The 17,841-nt window shown below is 39.8% G+C and overlaps 1 protein-coding gene and 1 long non-coding RNA gene across 4 annotated transcripts in view; one reads left to right on the top strand and one right to left on the bottom strand.

The window, feature by feature from the left end:
- Window positions 1–17,841, top strand: part of LOC129058666 (uncharacterized) — a 139,172-nt gene that overhangs the window by 97,188 nt on the left and 24,143 nt on the right. The window lies entirely within an intron of this gene.
- PLS1 (plastin 1) overlaps window positions 1–17,841 on the bottom strand; it is a 115,082-nt gene that overhangs the window by 86,985 nt on the left and 10,256 nt on the right. The window contains exon 2 of one of the 3 annotated variants that reach the window (XM_024244039.3): window positions 6,420–6,501. The gene's annotated coding sequence lies outside the window, so the exon portion shown is untranslated. 3 annotated transcript variants of the gene reach the window in all.

Here is a 17,841-nt window from a genome sequence, read left to right as displayed (position 1 = left end):
TCCCCCTTCTCCACAAGAATACAATTGAGCAATTGGTTGATTCATTGTAAAAGGACTGGCACAAAGGCATAGCCTTTGTTGGACTCCAGGTATAATATAGGAAAGGCAATTCCAGTTCCTAAGAAAGCTATGTGTTTTGTTTTAACTATGTAAAATTTTCCCATGGCACTCACTTTCCATGGTTAATTGGTCATAATGTGTTCACTTCTCTAACAAGAGTATTCTATGGTGCGTACAAATAAGTTGACTGCTTCACAAAGCTGAGCAAGTCTTAATTCTCTACTTAGACTTAGGTTTAAGAGCTCAGGTCACTGCAAAAAGAAAACATACTTAACTTTTTAAAAGCTGGCCTCTTTTAAGAAAACTCAAGAGTCTTTAATTCTTTGGCACTGGGGCCTATGTAAATTGCCAGCAGTATCAGTATCCAAGTTTCCTCAACATGCATCATTCAAGATCTTCTCAGCTTTACACAGGGTGGGAACTGCTCATTTTCTGCTTTACTAAGAAAACAACTTAAGGTAAGGCTGCTACAGCTTCTAGGGCTGCATAGGGCAAAGATACAGAGTTTTTTGGCCAGCCTCAGAAATCATTAAAAATGCTCACTAAAGAGCAACTTGCTCATTTGTACACTATTTATAAGAAAATTATCTTTCTGAAAGCTTTCAGGCCCTTCCCAAATTCAATGAAACAGTGAAAAGCTTTTAAGCAAAGTTGCTATCCCCAAGTACATTTTGGTACTTGGAAATGCTGAAGAACAAATATAATGATAAAGAATTTATTTCCATTTAGATATTTTCTTCAGACTCCAGATGCTTAAATAGAATCTTACACATTCCTAGTACTGGAGATATCCTCTACTACTATGTCTTATAATCTGTGAAATTTCTCTAGAAAAAAGCGGAGTTTTGCTTATCCACAATTAAACTATAGACTGGAAGAGCTGTTTCCATCAGACTGAAAGCATCAAGTTTCCAAGCAATAATACACACACATTCTAGATAGCACAGAAAGAGCACATTCAGTCACTTCAGCATTTTCCTAATAATTTATATCCATTTCTGAAAGGAAAATCAAAGCCCAATCAAGAATTATGAGTCTAATATTTTTATCTAACCCTGAATAAACCAAAACAGTCCTTTCTTCTCTAACCAGTGGTGCTTACAGAAGAAAGTTTTCAAACAGAAAAATGAAGAGATAATTAAGAATTATATTATCTTCACACCAAGGTTCCTATTTACATTGATTATGCAAAGCCATCTAGAGTCCCAAAGCAAGAATGCATTTAAAAAAGAAATACTATGAGGGTGTTTATCTCAATTTAACAATTATATGAAAAAGCAGCCTGGAATCCGAGGCTGTCTTACTGCTATTGACAGAGAGAAATTTTTGTATACCTGCTTCTGCTGGTCTTATCACTTGAGATTTGGAAGTCCAGAAAAACAATTCAGAAGACTTAAAATTCAGTCTTCCTAAGCTGTGTCTATCCTCTGCCAAAGTTAGTGTTTGACCAAAGAAAAGAAGCAATTCCACACTGAAGTGTTTTGCCTATTACTAGAGATTTTAATCTTGATGGAACTTACTCTCAGTAGAAAGGCCAATCTGCAACATGGGTGTGGTTTAGAACCATAAAAAAATCAAGAGGCAAAAATGTGGATGTCATCATCATTTCTATTTGATTATAGCTGGGGAGCTTAAAATATATTGTGGTATTCACCTTACCCCTTAGATTTTACCCAAGTAGGTTTTCTTCCTATGAAATGGGACTACCCTATGAGCTTCCATATTCTTTTTATAAATGTTCCTTTGCCACTTTAATTTTAAAATGGCAATGTTGAGCTGGGCACAGTGGTATGTGCTTATAATCCCAGCTACTTGGGAGGCTGAGGCAGGAGGACCACCTGAGCCCAGGAGTACAAGGTTGTAGCATGCTATGATAACTCCTGTGAATGGCCACTGCACTCCAGTCTGGGCAATACAGCAAGACCCTATCTCTTAAAAAAGAAAAGAAAACGGCAATATTGTTTTCATCATGTAAAAAATCATGAAGAATTAATTCCCAGAAATAATTAGGAAATTGTAAAACCAAAAACAAACAAACAAACCCTAACATCTTACTGAATTTCAATTAGAGTCACTGGACCAATTTCAAGCAAATATCCAAAATTATCTTTGAATAGTAACTGAAAACATGTTACAGTATAATACAGTGTTAAAACCAGAAGATGCCCCAAGGGTTATAGTCCAACACTACCATTTAAGTGAGGCAAGAACAGTTTCACTTATAAAATGTATAATGCATTTTCACTGTCTGGTTAATTATCTGAAGGGAAAGTCTAAAACATCTTTTATGATGGCTCCATAAAGGTAAAGAATGGATGTTATAAAACTGCTTCATAAAGTGAAAGAAAAAGTTAAGGACTTTTATAAGGCAGTTTTTTTTAAGTACATACAGTACTGTATGATCCCATTTACGGAAATTCTAGAAAATACAAACTAACCTATAGTGACAGCAGAACAAAGGTTGCTTGGAACAGGGTGAAAGGAGGGATGGAAAGCAAAATACACGAGGAGGCTTTGGAGGAGAAAAGTGTTCTACGTCTTGATTGTGGTGGTGATTTTGTGGATGTATATACCTGTCAAAACACAGCCGGTTGTCCACTTTAAATGGGTACAGTCTAGCATATCTAAATTATACCTCAATGAATGTTAAAAGTACACACTCACATTTAAATATTTTAAAGGACATCTGTATTGAAGAAGGCTTATTCTTGCTCTTTATGGCTACAAGCTGGTAGAATTAGGACCACTGGCAGAAATACCCGGAGACAAATTCTGCACGAATGTAAGGAAATATTCTGTCCACGTGGTCCAGAGACAATCCGGACTGGAACAGTGAGGTTCTACACCCGGAACACTGGACCTGTGTGTCCAAAAGCTCAGAGTCAATTTTGGAGGTGCACAGGCTGTTGTCTTTGGGAATTCCTACATAGAAAGTTGGATGAGGTGGCATTAATGTTTTTTGCATTGAAAATTCCATTATTTCAAGGAGACCACTTATGGATGGCCGTAGTCCTGCTGCTGTTGCATGGAGTTCTGCTAACCTCTTGACTAAAACATGTATTTGCTCTGTCTGATTTCCCCCAGGACTTCACTTCACAGGAAAAACCAATTATCTGCCCTATGTGTCCTTTTAAAAAATGGATCCTGTGTGGTTATCTTCTGATTGTTGAAAAGCAATATGCAGAATTAAAAATATTTGGAAAATAATAAAATCTAAATTGCTCTCAAGCACACCATTCAGAAATAACCAAGGCCAAAATGTTATAAATTTTCAATCTTTCTTCTATGCACATGTGTATGAATATACAATTTTCCAAACAAAATTGGTATTTGCTATATATCGTTTTACTTAATATTATTTAAAGTTTTCAGTTTTTGAAAGTATGCCTTTCATGCTTCATAATAGTCCATATATGACTATACCATGATTTATTTAAGCATTCATATTGCTAACTAAGGTGGTTTCCTATGTTTCACTTTTAGAAATAATGCTTCAGCAAACATCCCTGAACACAGAGGGTAGATGGGGACATTACCCTCTGTGGTATAATGAGGGACACTATAGCTGTGAATCCAATTGCTCTAAGAGTTTACCCATTCCATTCTGTTACAAGCAATTTCAATTTCCACTTTGTTGGGAAATGTCACAGTAGACAGTTAAAATGTACAGTATGGAGACTGTCACTTTTGCTGACAATATATTCTTCTTTAATATCTACTATGAGCCTAAACCAAAATTCCAGGAAAAAAATACTGGAAAATTTTTAAATTTGATCTCAATAACAACTATGTAGAAAAAGATATGGTGCCAAGTCACTGATCAGGGCCAAGTGTATGGTGCAGTTCTTGTTTGTTCTTTTATTTTATTTTCTTGAGACAGAGTCTCACTCTGTCGCCCAGGCTGGAGTGCAGGGGTGCGATCTCGGCTCACTGCAACATCTGCCCCTCCCAAGTTCAAGCATTCTTCTGCCTCAGCCTCTCTAGTAGCTGTGATTATAGGCACCTGCCACCGCATCCAGCTAGTTTTTGTATTTTTAGTAGAGACAGACTTTCACCATGTTGGCCAGCTGGTCTTGAACTCCTGACCTCAAGTGATCTGCCCACCTTGGCCTCCCAAAGTGCTGCGATTACAGGCATGAGCCACTGTACACGGCCTATATGGTGCAGTTTTAACAGCCTATGAATATTTGAGGCGTAAGTATTTTGAACCATCACAAGTACTCAATAAATACTGGAAAATAATAAACCGAATCAAAGTTGTATCTGTAACTCAAACTATTTGATAAAGCAAGAACATTAGGAAAGAATTTACTATTCCATGTTTAAATGCACCTTCAGGGCAAGAGTCACATTTAAAAAAAAAATCTCTATAAACCCATAAACATTTGCTTAGAGATTTGTTTCTAAGATTGTCATATCATCTGTGAGAATATCTTTCTGCATCTTAAAAATAGTCTACTTCTCAGGCTTGGTACAGTGGCTCACGCCTGTAACCCCAACACTTTGGGAGGCTGAGGTGGGTGGATCACCTGAGGTCAGGAGTTTGAGACCAGCCTGGCCAACATGGTGAAACCCCGTCTCTACTACAAATACAAAAAAATTAGCCAGGCATGGTGGCAGGCACCTGTAATCCCAGCTACCTGGAAGGCTGAGGCAGAAGAATCACTTGAACCTGGGAGGCGGAGATTGCAGTGAGCTGAGATTGTGCCACTGCACTTCAGCCTGGGTGACAGAGTAAGACTCTGCCTCAAAAAAAAAAAAAAAAAAAGTCTACTTCTCAAACTTCTGAAGCATCAGGGTAGTGATGACCCCTGAGAATGACAGCAACTGGAAAGCAACCAGAGAGTTTCTGGGGAGCCAGGAGTAATTCTGGTTTCTCAATAGGGTGCTGATTGTGGGAGTAGCCATTTGTGAAAATTCATCAAACTATACACATAATTTTTGTTTTTCTGCATATATACATCACATTAAAAGACAGAAGAAAAAAGTCCACTCCCTTGCCCATTATACCTCTAAGTAATCTGACAGAATATGAATTAACATATTTAGAAAAAGATGAATTGGAAACCTCACCTCTAACAATCCCAGTTTTATTTGCTTATATGAGACATTATTAGCAATGTTCTTCTGTTTAGAATATTCTAAGGACACAATACATACACACATCTTGCAGACTTTTGGTATAAAGATAATATAATCAATTACTTAGATTTAGTACTTCAAATCACTAAGTAGTTACAAAGTACTTACTATCTCCAAAATGCTGCAGGGGCTTCTTTAATGCTGTACGCATTTATGGAGGAAAACATCATAGAGAAGAACTCAAAAACAGCCTTTGGAAATCTGGCAGATGACATGGATTCTTTTTAGCATTTTACTTCAGTTTTTGGGAAAAATGAGTAGATGCCATACTTTTAGCATCTTGGAAAATGTTTCCCAGAATAAGTAGGTGTCAAAACTTGTCATAAATATGTATCATAGATAAATTGGTAGACATAAGGGCACACCAAGCAGCTGGAAGTGCATGAACAAAGGTGCGGAAGCAGGGGAGCATATGGCAGGCAATGAGTCACAAAAAGCAAATATTCTGGCTGAATGGGTGTGCCTCTTTCATATCAGAATTGTTTTCTGAATCCAAACTACCAGAGAAGCAGGCTCAACGTGAATTGCCTTCCTTTCCTACTCACAGAGATAAATGTTGTGGCAGCTCTGCTTGACTACACGAAAGCCCTGAAACATCCTTTTCAAAACTATTTGTTTTGGAATCTGGCCCTGAAATGTTTTCTGTTTAGAAAGATATCCAGTTAAGTCACATTTTCTCACGTGTACATCAACATGAATGCTTGGAGCCCTGCTGGTAGTGATAACCACCGCTATCTTATTTGTCAACAAAGGCAGACAACGCATCTGTGGCAGGCAGGATAATACCCTGTCCCCCAAAGATGTCTGCATCCTAATCCCCAGAACCTGTGAATATGGTACCTTAAATGGCAAAACGGATTTTGCAGATGTTCATTAAGGGTATGGGCCTTGAGATGAGGCAGATTGTCTTAGATTATTTGGGCAGGCCCAATCTAATCACATGAGTCTTTAAAAAAAGAGAACCTTTCTCTGCTGGCTCAGAGAGATGAAACAGGAGGAGGAAGAGGAAAGATTCAAAGTATGAGAGGGGCTTGATCGACTGTCGCTGGCTATGAAGACAAAGGAAAGGAACCATGAGCCAAGGAATGCAGGTGGCCTCTAGAAGCTGGGGATGGCCTTCCCTTTACGTCCAAGAAGAAAACGGAGATCTCAGGCCTACCATCAAAAGAAACCGAATTCTGCCAGCAACCAAAATGAACCATGAAAACAATTCTCACCTAGAGCCTCCAGAAAGGAACGCAGTCCTGCTGTGTTGACTTTAGCCTGGTGAGACCTGGGTCAAACTTCTGACCTGCAGAACTGTAAGATAATAAATTTGTATTGTTTAAGTTGCTAAACTTGTGGTAGTTTGTTATGGGAGCAATAGAAAGCTAATACAGGCTCAGATAGTTTTATTCAGAATGGGATGTTCTTATCACCTTAGCCTTGGATTGTCTACGAGAGAACAGCTAGCATTTGGGAGATGCAGCAGGGTGAGGGTAGGCAGAATTTGTTTGAGGGGAGAGATCAATGTTGATTTTACAGTTCTCCTTAAATAAATTTTCCCTCCAATAACATATACATATTAGATGTTAGTCAAATATTTAGTGTAGGAGCTTAAAAAGAAAAACAGTACAAAAATAAAAATACTCAAGATTCTGCCAATAATGATGAGCAGGGATACCTTTGTCTTAACCCTTCCTGAGAGACTGGGCCCCAGAGATTACTGAAATGGACATGAAATGATGCCTAGCAATTAGGTGCAGTAGTTGTCTTTTCTTTTTTGAGACAGAGTCTCGCTCTGTTACCCAGGCTGGAGTGCAGTGGCGCGATCTCGGCTCACTGCAACGTCTGCCTCCTGGGTTCAAGCAATTCTCCTGCCTTAGCTTCCCGAGTAGCTGGGATTACAGACGCATGCCACCAAGCCTGGCTAATTTTTGTATTTTTAATAGAGATGGGGTTTCACCATATTGAATAGGCTTGTCTTAAACTCCCGACCTCAAGTGATCCACCTGCCTCAGCCTCCCAAAGTGCTAGGATTATACAACTGAGCCACTATGCCCGGCCAGGTGTAGTAGTTTTTCATTAGTCATAAAATCAACATGTGGATCTTATTTTGAATGCAGATTCCTGGGTCTCAACCCAAAGAGTCTCATTCAGAAGTTTTAGGATGGGGCCTAGGAATCTGAATGAGATCTAAAATAAGGATTTCTGAATTTTTTCCTTGAACAAATGATTAATACTGCTGAAGCACTCCCCATTTCTCCCACCAACTACCTGAGACCTCTGCTACGCTGATCAAGGCCCCAAGTGCAAATCTTGTCAGGAGTTAGCCCATCTAGCAGACTAGATGATTAAGGACATAGCTTTGATATGAGCAGACTTGGATTTGAGTTTGCTCCTGTTTCTCAAGCACAGATGGGGTGCTTTTGGCAAGTCAGTTAAGTTCTTTGTGCCTCCGTTTTCTCATCTGTATAAAAGGAATGAAAGACTACCTGCCCACAGGGTTACGACAGATCAAGCACAGTTCTTGGAACATGGTAACTATTCAGTTACTATGATGATCACTACCACCATAATTCCATTTTCGGATGAAATCAGAGGCAGCTTGAATTCTTTAGCATTTCTCATTCCTGTAACAGTATCTGGAAAGACTAAACATTTAATGGAAACAAGCTTCCATTCTGGACTGCAAGGACTTGAGCGTGTTTACAAGAGGTTGGCATCCATGTCTAGTTAAGGTTATATGTACCCAAGGGGGCATAATTTTATTCCAAACCTCTAAAAAAGTTGGCTAAAAGAAAAAAAAAATCTTCCTAATCACAACATTTTGGAAATGTATCCCTTTTTCAACCTTAAAATATGAAATGCCAACTATGTGGATTATTGTGACAAGCACCCGCCATCACTGGCTATTTTAGTGGCTAACTGGGCAATGGTCCATTGTGATTTGAAGACTGCTGAAACTGCAATTAAATGACCTACTCAAGGTTACAAAGCAATTTGAATAATCTGAACTCCAGGTGAATATGAAGGACACAAATAATTGTGTCACTGGCCGGGTGCAGTGACTCACACCTGTAATCCTAGCACCTTGGGAGGCCTGGGCTGACGGATCACCTGAGGTCAGGAGTTCAAGAACAGCCTGGCCAACATGGTGAAACCCCATCTCTACTAAAATATAAAAATTGTCCAGGCATGATGGCGGGTGCCTGTAATCCCAGCTACTCGGGAGGCTGAGACAGGAGAATCGCTAGAACCCGGGAGACAGTGGTTGCAGTGAGCTGAGATCGTGACACTGTACTTCAGCCTGGGTGGCCGAATGAGACTCCATCAATAATAATAATAATAACTGTGTCACTAAACAATACACACAATTCAACATGAAAATGAATAGATACAAAAAGCAAATAGCACTGCAGTCCATGCTGACATGATCACAGTCAAATGGCCTATTGTTGGGGTCACAACTAGAAAAACAAATCAGAGACTAAAAATTTAATCAATAATATAGAAAAATAAGTGATTAATTGTAAAGGAAGAAATACAATACCTATTATTTTCTATATCATTTAGTGTTCTTTCTCTTCCTGCTAGTGTGCTTTCTTCCATCATTCTTTTTTCTCTACCTTATCCTTTATAGAAAAGGTAGAAAACATTAACAAATGAGAAAAGGAGCATCTGAAGAAAGTCTTCATGTTTGCTCTTGCATTTTTTCTCAAACTATCATCTTCCAGACTACAGGGCAGGATTATCTGTTGGGGGAAACCCTTATCTTTATGTTTCCATGAGGACCTATTGTCAAAGCAGCACCTTTGGCCTCTTTGCACTTCTTTCTCACTCTCCTCCATAAAATGGGAACTGATTTACCTCACTGGAGAGACAGTAAGTGTCTTGGGCCCACTGAACCTCATTCCTCTACTGCAATAGTTCTCAGACTTTAAATGCAATAGAATCACCAAAAGGGCTTGTTAAAACATAGACTCCTGGGTCTATCCTCCAGAATGTTTGATTCAGTTTGTCTGGAATGGAGATGAAAAGTCTGCATGTCTAGTAAACTTCAAGGTAATGCTAATGCTGCTTGTCTGGGGACCACACTTTTGAAAAACCACTGCTATGCTCAATGGAGCTAAAGTGGTTTTTACGGAGTAGGGTGGGGTAAAGTGCTAAACATCACTGTCCTTACATGGTTTGCCCCTTCCCTCTTCAGCATCTGCTTGCCCTCAGGACACAAGCTCTCCTCTTCCTCCACATGGTAACAGACCCAGAGGCAATTGTTCACTAGGTTTCCCTGGGATGTGGTGAGTAGACGTTAAGCTTCTGGGAAGAAGGATATTAGGAAGGCCATTTGGACACGGGCCTAGGCTGCAATCCTGGTCCACCTCCACCAAGAATAAAGTTGACATTTCAAACTCCATTTGAGAGACCTGTATCTATTTCTCAGTTGGTTCAAAAAATAAAAGGAAGAAGAGTCTGAATTATCAGGCCCCTCAAGAGCATCCATCATGATCATGATTGTGGAATGATCGGGAATATAACTAGGAATTCCAAAGTCTGTGACCTCACTCTGGAAGCACAGTGACCCTGCCTTGTCTCAGCCATAATGCTGAAGCCAGATGATATCATCTGTATACACTGAATAATGTTCTTGCTCCTGTGGAACATGCTTTTACCACCAAAGTAATGTAAATGGAGAGAAGACATACGGTCTTCAAGAAATTCAGACTACATCACTTCTCTGGGTCAATCATCAACAATTGTCCAGACCATGTTGGCTGCCTCAATAGCTTCCTTTCCACCCACAACTAAGCCAAGACCTGGGGCTATTCTTCAGTGCCTTGGGCACCTCTTAACTACCCCCACTCTACCCTCCTTTTCCATCCTTGGGTCTGGAAGCTCTGTTTCTGTTCTGTGTTCTGCCCACCCTACCCAGATCCTGCAGATGGATGCTTCTCTGTCTCAATTTTCTAATGACACCCTGCCTTGAGACCCATAGTATAGCCAGGCTTGCCTCACCACTGCCCAGCCCCACCCAGTTCTTGAAGTCCCCAACAGCATTCAACACTTCCAGCCCCTCTTTCTCCAGGAAGGAAATCTAGAGAGTGAAAGATTTTCCTTAAGCAAAATTAAAACACACCCTCCTCCACAAAACAGAAAAAGAAAGCAGCAGGTGGAGCCCAGGCCAGGTCTCACACTCTATAGCCGCCATACTCCTAGGGCACCCATCACAGGCTCTTGTAACTCCTCTTTCACCAAACTAAGAGGCTCTCCTGGCTGCCAAAGGGACAAAATGGCACCCATGGGCCAAACACTGCCTGGACACATGTCCTCTGTGGCTCATTGAGTGTTGGATTTTTTTTTTTTTAATTTTGGAGCAAATATATAAAAATTAGGAGATTAGCATAAAATTCAGATTTCTGTTTTTTCATTTAAAATCAGAATATCTAGCAATATTGCACCCACATTCTTATATGGTAACACTGGGCTAAGCCAGGGTTGCTGTACCCTCTAGATAACATGTGAACCTTGAAGTCTGGCACAGGCCTTGTGATTCCCTGCCATCCTCATTCTTTAACTGCCTTCTTCCACAGAGCATACCTGAATGACCACCCCCTTCTACACACCCTTCTACCCTTGGTAGTTAAGTGTAAGCTCTACTGCCTGCCACTGCTAATTTCCTGAGCTATCCCTGAGCTGAAATTATATGGTATGGTGCTGTTGAGACAAAGAACATATGTATTCTTTTTCCTCCTCAGCTGGTGGTTGCTTCCATTTTCAGTCATGAAGCTGTAATTGTACAGATCATGAACAAATGGCAAATCCCAAAGTGGCCTGACTCACAGAGGATGAGGAGAGAGATGGTAAAGGGACTCAAAATAAAAAGGCAATCCTCTTTTAAACATTTCTGGTTCCTTAAAAGATCTGGACTAATGAAAGAAAAAGTAGCCATATCCTGTATTGTTACAGGACAGAAATTCCATAATCAGAAGGTACCAAATATAGAATTTTATGGTGCACCTAATTTTTAATTATACATAAAGCAAATAAAAGTATGTTGTTTTTGGAAAGACCCTGTCACCTGGTAGTCCTCTTCATTTAGCAATAAGCTCTACTACAGAGTAGCTTAGAGGAGAATTTTTAGTAACAGGAAACATCAAAGTGTACAAAGTGCACTAAAATAAAAGTGTACAAAGATCTTTTCTTGTCTTGAATCATCTGTTATTTGCATGCACAATGAGCTGGTTGAAGATACTACTATGCCATCCTATGACCTCAGTGTTACAGCAAGAGACACACCCCAGGGTGGCACAAGTGTGGGTATCTTTTGAATTCTTGGTCTTTGCCCACAAGATTAGATTAGTGAGTCAGCATCAAGGTAAATAATATTTTCTTTTCAAAATCCTTCCTTTTCCTTCATACCTCTTTCCTTCTAAGACCAGAACTTAGCTTTTTTCTTTTCTTAAGTTGAAAACTTTTTTTTTTCTTTTGAGACAGAGTCTTGCTCTGTCACCCAGGCTGGAGTACAATGGCATGATCTCAGTTCACTGCAACCTCTGCCTCCCAGGTTCAAGTTTTCCTGCCTCAGCCTCCCGAGTAGCTGGGGTTACAGGCTTGAGCCACCACAGCTGGCTAATTTTTGTATTTTTTTGGTAGAGGCGGGGTTCCACCATATTGGCCAGGCTGGTCTTCAACTCCTGGCCTCAAGTGATCTGTCCTCCTTGGCATCCTAAAGTGCTGAGATTACAGGCGTGAACCACGGCGCCCAGCCCTAAGACCAGAACTTAAATGGGAAAATAAACTGTATCTGATCCTACTTCTCTTTCTTCTCAGACTTCCCAGGATGAGAATAGATTCTTCAGTCCTTTTCTCCTGGTTCAACATAAAACAGACTGAAAATTGGCCGGGCACGGTGGCTCACGCCTGTAATCCCAGCAGTTTGGGAGGCCGAGGAGGGCAGATCACCTGAGGTCGGGAGTTCGAGACCAGCCTGGCCAACATGGGTGAAACCCCATCTCTACTAAAAATACAAAAATTAGTTAGGTGTGGTGGTACATGCCTGTAATCCCTGCTACTCAGGAGGCTGAGGCAGGAGAACACCCAGGAGGCAGAGGTTGGAGTGAGCCAAGATCATGCCACCACACTCCAGCCTGGGTGACAGACTGAGACTCTGTCTCAAAAAAAATAAAAATTAAATATAAAACACGCTTAAAATTAAATAAGGGATTTTTTTTTCTTTTTTTGAGACAGGGTCTTGCTGTATTGACCAGACTAGACTCCAGCTCCTGGGCTCCAACTGATCCTCCCACCTCAGCCTCTTGAGTAGCTAGGATTATAGGTGCACACCACCACAACTGGCTGGTGAAGGGAAATTTTAAATAGTCCACTAGGAATCTTTCAGTTGTGTTTACTTGAGATCTAACCTTTTCTACTGATCCAACTAAAGCAACAATGAAGGTAGAACTAAGGCTATATCTACAGTGGAATGAGCCACCGGGATGATGAACAACGATCCCTTTGGAATATGATTTGCAGGTAACAAAGCACTTTCACATCACTTATCACATACAACAGAGCATTCTCTAAATCTTATATAAAAATACAACGTATCTGTATTACAATTTTGGCACTGGACACAATACATCATTACACTGTAAATCCAGCCCTGCCCCGATTATCAGTGTTAATTAAGTTCAGAAAATGGAAAGGTCCCAGCATGCTGTTTATCCTGAGTTAGAGTTGGAGTTGATTATCTTTTCTCATGGACAGAAACAAGTTAAAGTTAAACCAGTGAGAACTATTAAAGCACTTATTTGCTAAATTCCTCTTTCAATGATGTACTTGTTTCTTAGGAAAAATAATTTTTTAATCTTTACTTCTATTTTCTTACATCGTAATAAAAAAATGGCCTAATGACTTTTGCACATATATTTCAGTACCTAGAGAGGCATAATATGTCATTGAGAGCGCCGGCTTTAGAGTTAGAATTCTTGAGAATGTCTGCTTCTTACTAACTATGTCACCTTAAACAAGTCATTTAACCGTTCTGAGTCTTGGTTTCATAGCTAAAAAGTTAAGAAGATAGTAATACCAACTTCATACAGTTTCAGGGAGGCTTAATTAAAACAAATAGCAAAAGGCTTAGAAAAAGGCCTAATATATGTAATAGTAAATGCCCAATAGATATTAGGTATTATTTTCAATATTGGTGATTCATGATTATCATAAAATCAATGGTCCCCAAAAGCAATAAGTGTGTGCACTTATGTATATATTTTGTACACACTATATAATAGTACATACATACTATATATAATACTATATACATACTGTTTTTTAAAAATTTTGGGGAGACAAGGTCTTGCTCTGTTGCCAAGGTTGCAGTACAGTGGTACAATCATGGCTAACTGCAGCCTCAAACTCCTGGGCTCAAGTGGCCTTCCTGCCTCAGCCTCCCGAGTAGCTAAGACTACAGGCATATGCCACAATATCTGGCTAATTTTTAAATTTTTTGTAGAGACAAGATCTCACTATGTTGCCCAGGCTGGTCTTGAATTCTTGGCCTCAAATGATCCTCCCACCTCGGGCTCTCAAAGTGTTGGAATTACAGACATGAGCCACCATGCTTGACCAATTTAAGTAATTATTAAGGCAGTTCAGTATGTATTTGTGAGAATAAAATAACACAGAACTCATTCTAGACCAGGGGGTTGACAAACTCAGCCTGAAGACCAAAACTGGTCCACTGCCTGCTTGCTATATAACCTGTGAACTAAAAATAGTTTTTACATTCTTAAACAGCTAAGAGAAAAATCAAAAGAATAATAGTTTGTGACAAGGGAAAATTACAAGAAATTAACATTTCAGTGGCCACAAATAAAGTTTATTGGAAGACAGCTATGCTTATTCATGAACATATTGTCTATAGCAGCCTTCATGCTACAAGGGCAGAGTTAGGTAGCAGAGACAGAGACCACATGAAACACAAAGCCTAAAATATTTATTACTTGGCCCCTTACAGAAAAAGTTTGCCAACTTCTGGTCTAGACTTAGCTCTACAATGGTAGAGACAGATGAGGCCTAGCTCAGTGCCTGGGCCCAAAATTGTGTTCAGCTTTTTGATGAATGAATGTGGAATCAACATGAAAAGCCTGAGATGGGGCTCCTCATATGTGGTAAAGATAGTTGTGCTCAAACAACCAAGAGCCTTCTTGAAAACTGAGTAAGAAAGGACTGCCCCAGTCTGTGTGGCCCAGCGAGAGTCTTTGTCATCCTATCATTCTAATGGTGGAATTTGAGGCCACACTGAGGAGAGTAGGGAAAGGGGACATCAAAAGGACAAACTAACAAGAGAATTCTGCGTTCATCAAATATAACCATTTTAAGACAATATTAGAATCACAAAAACACAGGAGAATTCATTTGGGAAAAAATTATATTGAAAAAACATCCTATGGGCTTAGTTCACCTTAACCTTATTTTTAGATATGGCTGCTTAAAAGGTTTACAAAGTCTTAAGCTGCTATATTTAAGTATGATCCGAATCACAGTAAATGTTAGATCTTGCTGTACTCTGTGCTAGTTAGACAATATCCAGAGTGTCACATTCAACCTACGGAGCATTATTTTTAAGGTAATTTAGTGACAATCTGGTTTCTAGAGGGGAGCTATCTGCACGGTGATGGGTCTAATCTAGGCACCATTCAAACAAGGCAAGTTGATGGAACTGGAGAATATTTACTATCGAGATGAAACTGCAGTGCCCAATCTAAATTAACGTAATTCATATAAAATACTTAGAGTACCTGGCACGCAGGAGATACCTAATAAATACAAGCTTTGTGGGAGGCCGAGGCGGATGGATCAACTGAGGTCAGGAATTCGAGATCAGCTTGGCCAACATGGTGAAACCCCAGCTCTACTAAAAATACAAAAATTAGCTGGGTATGGTGGCCTGTGCCTGTAATCCCAGCTACTCAGGAGGCTGAGGCAGGAGAATCGTTTGAACCAGGGAGGCGGAGACTGCAGTGAGACAAGATGGCACCACTGCACTCCAGTCTGGGCGAAAGAGCAAGATTCCATCTCAAAATAAACACATACATACATACAAACTTTGATCATCAGCACCATCAGCTGAAGTATCATAACGTAAAAGAAGCTAACTTTATTGTTATACCCTTAGAAGGTATAATCATACCCACAAATGGAAATCAGGTTGCTAAATCAACCATACATAAATTATTGCAAATGTTAACAGTTTATGGTAAAATTCACTTATAATTTTTTATCAAGTAATTATCACTAAATATTCAGTCCACTTTTCTATCTCTACTGAAGAGACTTTGGCAAACAATTTAACTACTTCTGTTGCTCTAAAACCAGGGATGCAAAAGACATTTATTGTTCACTGAATACCCATGTGCTCCCTCTTATTTCTAGGCCCTTGCTATTAAGCATGGTGATGAGCTTAGTTCTAGCCAATAGGCTGTGAGTCAAAGTGATGTTTGTCACTCTAGGCCAAAGCATTTCAGAGCTGGTACGTGATCATCCAGTTCCCCTTCCTCTGGTGGGACCACTTGAAAGCCCCATGTTAAGAAAGTAAAGTCACAAAAATCACAGCAGCCTGGATTTCTGAGTCATTGCATATAGGGAGCTGCCCTGGGGAACAGCCAATAAACACTGACATTTACATGAGCAAGACAGTAATGGAGATGTCACAGTTAATTTGTTACTGCAGCACAGACTACTTTATCCTGACTAATACATAAAGTCTGATATTCTGGTAGTATAGAAAGAAACTTTGTATTAATCTGTGATCAATCATCTTGGGCAGTTTACAAAAATTAGCTGAATAAACAGGGAAATTTTCCAAACCTTCCTCAGACAACTATCTATGCAACTTTATTATTTCAAGTGCATTCACACAGTATTACCACATCTACTCCAATTTAAAGATAAATATTTAAAATCAAATCCTCTCTGACACTCACTTATTGAAAAAACTTGAGAGGTAACTAAGACATACATTGATCAATGTAACCGCTGGCAAACATACTCAGCTAATGTTGTTCTCCCACATAGCTCGTTGCCTGCTTTATGACCCTTGGGCTTCATTTTCAGAAGACATGTGGCAGGAATTAGTGCCCTAGGCAAAGCTGGCTTAGTTTCCCTTTGTTAGCAGTCAACAGGTATGCTGTTAATCGGACCAACCAATTTCAGTGGGGCCTTAAACACAGAGAGATACTATCTCCTTTGGCTGGCAGTAAAAATATCAAGCCTGTGTCCTTTGATACATTCATGATTTAAAACCACTGGAAACTCTGGAGTCTGGCAGGCAGCAGAGTATAGGCTTCCACAGCCCTGAGTTCAAATCTCAGCTCTTCTACTGACAAGCTATGTGAGTCTCAGTCCAAATGACACAGCCTCTTTGAGTCTCAGTTCCTACTCCCTTCACAAAGCATTTTGAGAATTACTGGGATTGACGTAGGTGGAAGTACTCAATATACATTGGATGCTTGCTGCCATAGTGCTACGGAATTCTAAAAGTTAATCTGAATTTCTATTAACTTTATGTTTTATTACAAGCAAAACAACATTCTCTTAAAGCAGTGAAAAATGTATCTTTGGCTTTACCTTTAGGTTAGATGCTGTCTCATAACAGTCATGAAGATAAACACTACCTAATTTGATCATCTTCCAATGTGATCAAGCTCTTGTTAGGAAAACATATCTTGAGTTAAATGTCTGCTCATCTTCCAGAGGCAACTGAATTTTTAAAATTCCTAAGAGTTTCCCAGCCAGGCATAGTGGGTGGCTCATGCCTATAATCCCAGCAGTTTGGGAGGCCAAAGAGGGAGAACTGCCTGAGCCCAGGAGTTTGAGACCAGCATGGGCAACATGGCAGACCCTGTCTCTAAAAATAAATAAAATAGGATAAATTTTAAAAATAAAAATAAATGAAAATAATTTCCCACCAACTACATTCTGCTGATTTCCAATTCTGATCAAGTTGCCCTGAATACTAAAAATCAATGTCATCACAGGCTAATGTTAAAAAAAAAAATTCAGACAAATTCCAACATAGAGGCATTCTACAATGTACCTGATTGCTATTCCTCAAAACTCTCAAGATCATCAAAAAACAAGGAAAGTCTGAGAAACTGTCACAGCCAAGGGGAGCCTAAGGAGACAAAGTAACTAAATGTCATGTGGTATCCTGGATGGGATCCTGGAACAGAAAAGGGATTTTGGCTAAAAACAAAGGAAATACGAATAACCTAAGGACTTTAGCTAATAATAATATAACAAGATCAGTTCATTAATTATAACAAACATGTCATACTAATTAATGTAAGATGTTAATAATACAGCCCAGAGCAGTGGCTCACGCCTGTAATCCCAGCACTCTGGGAGGCCGAGGCGGGTGGATCATGAGGTCCAGAGATCGAGATCATCCTAGCCAACATGGTGAAACCTGTCTCTACTAAAAATACAAAAATTAGCTGGGCGTGGTAGCACATGCCTGTAGTACCAGCCACTCAGGAGGCTGAGGCAGGAGAATCGCTTGAACCCAGGAGGCAGAGGTTGCAGTGAGCCGAGATTGTACCACTGCACTCCAGCCTGGTGACAAAGCAAGACTCCGTCTCAAAAAAAAAAAAAAAA

Source organism: Pongo abelii, chromosome 2, assembly GCF_028885655.2.
Source record: "Pongo abelii isolate AG06213 chromosome 2, NHGRI_mPonAbe1-v2.0_pri, whole genome shotgun sequence".
Lineage (NCBI taxonomy): Eukaryota > Metazoa > Chordata > Mammalia > Primates > Hominidae > Pongo > Pongo abelii.
This window is presented reverse-complemented; position numbering and strand designations above follow the sequence as displayed.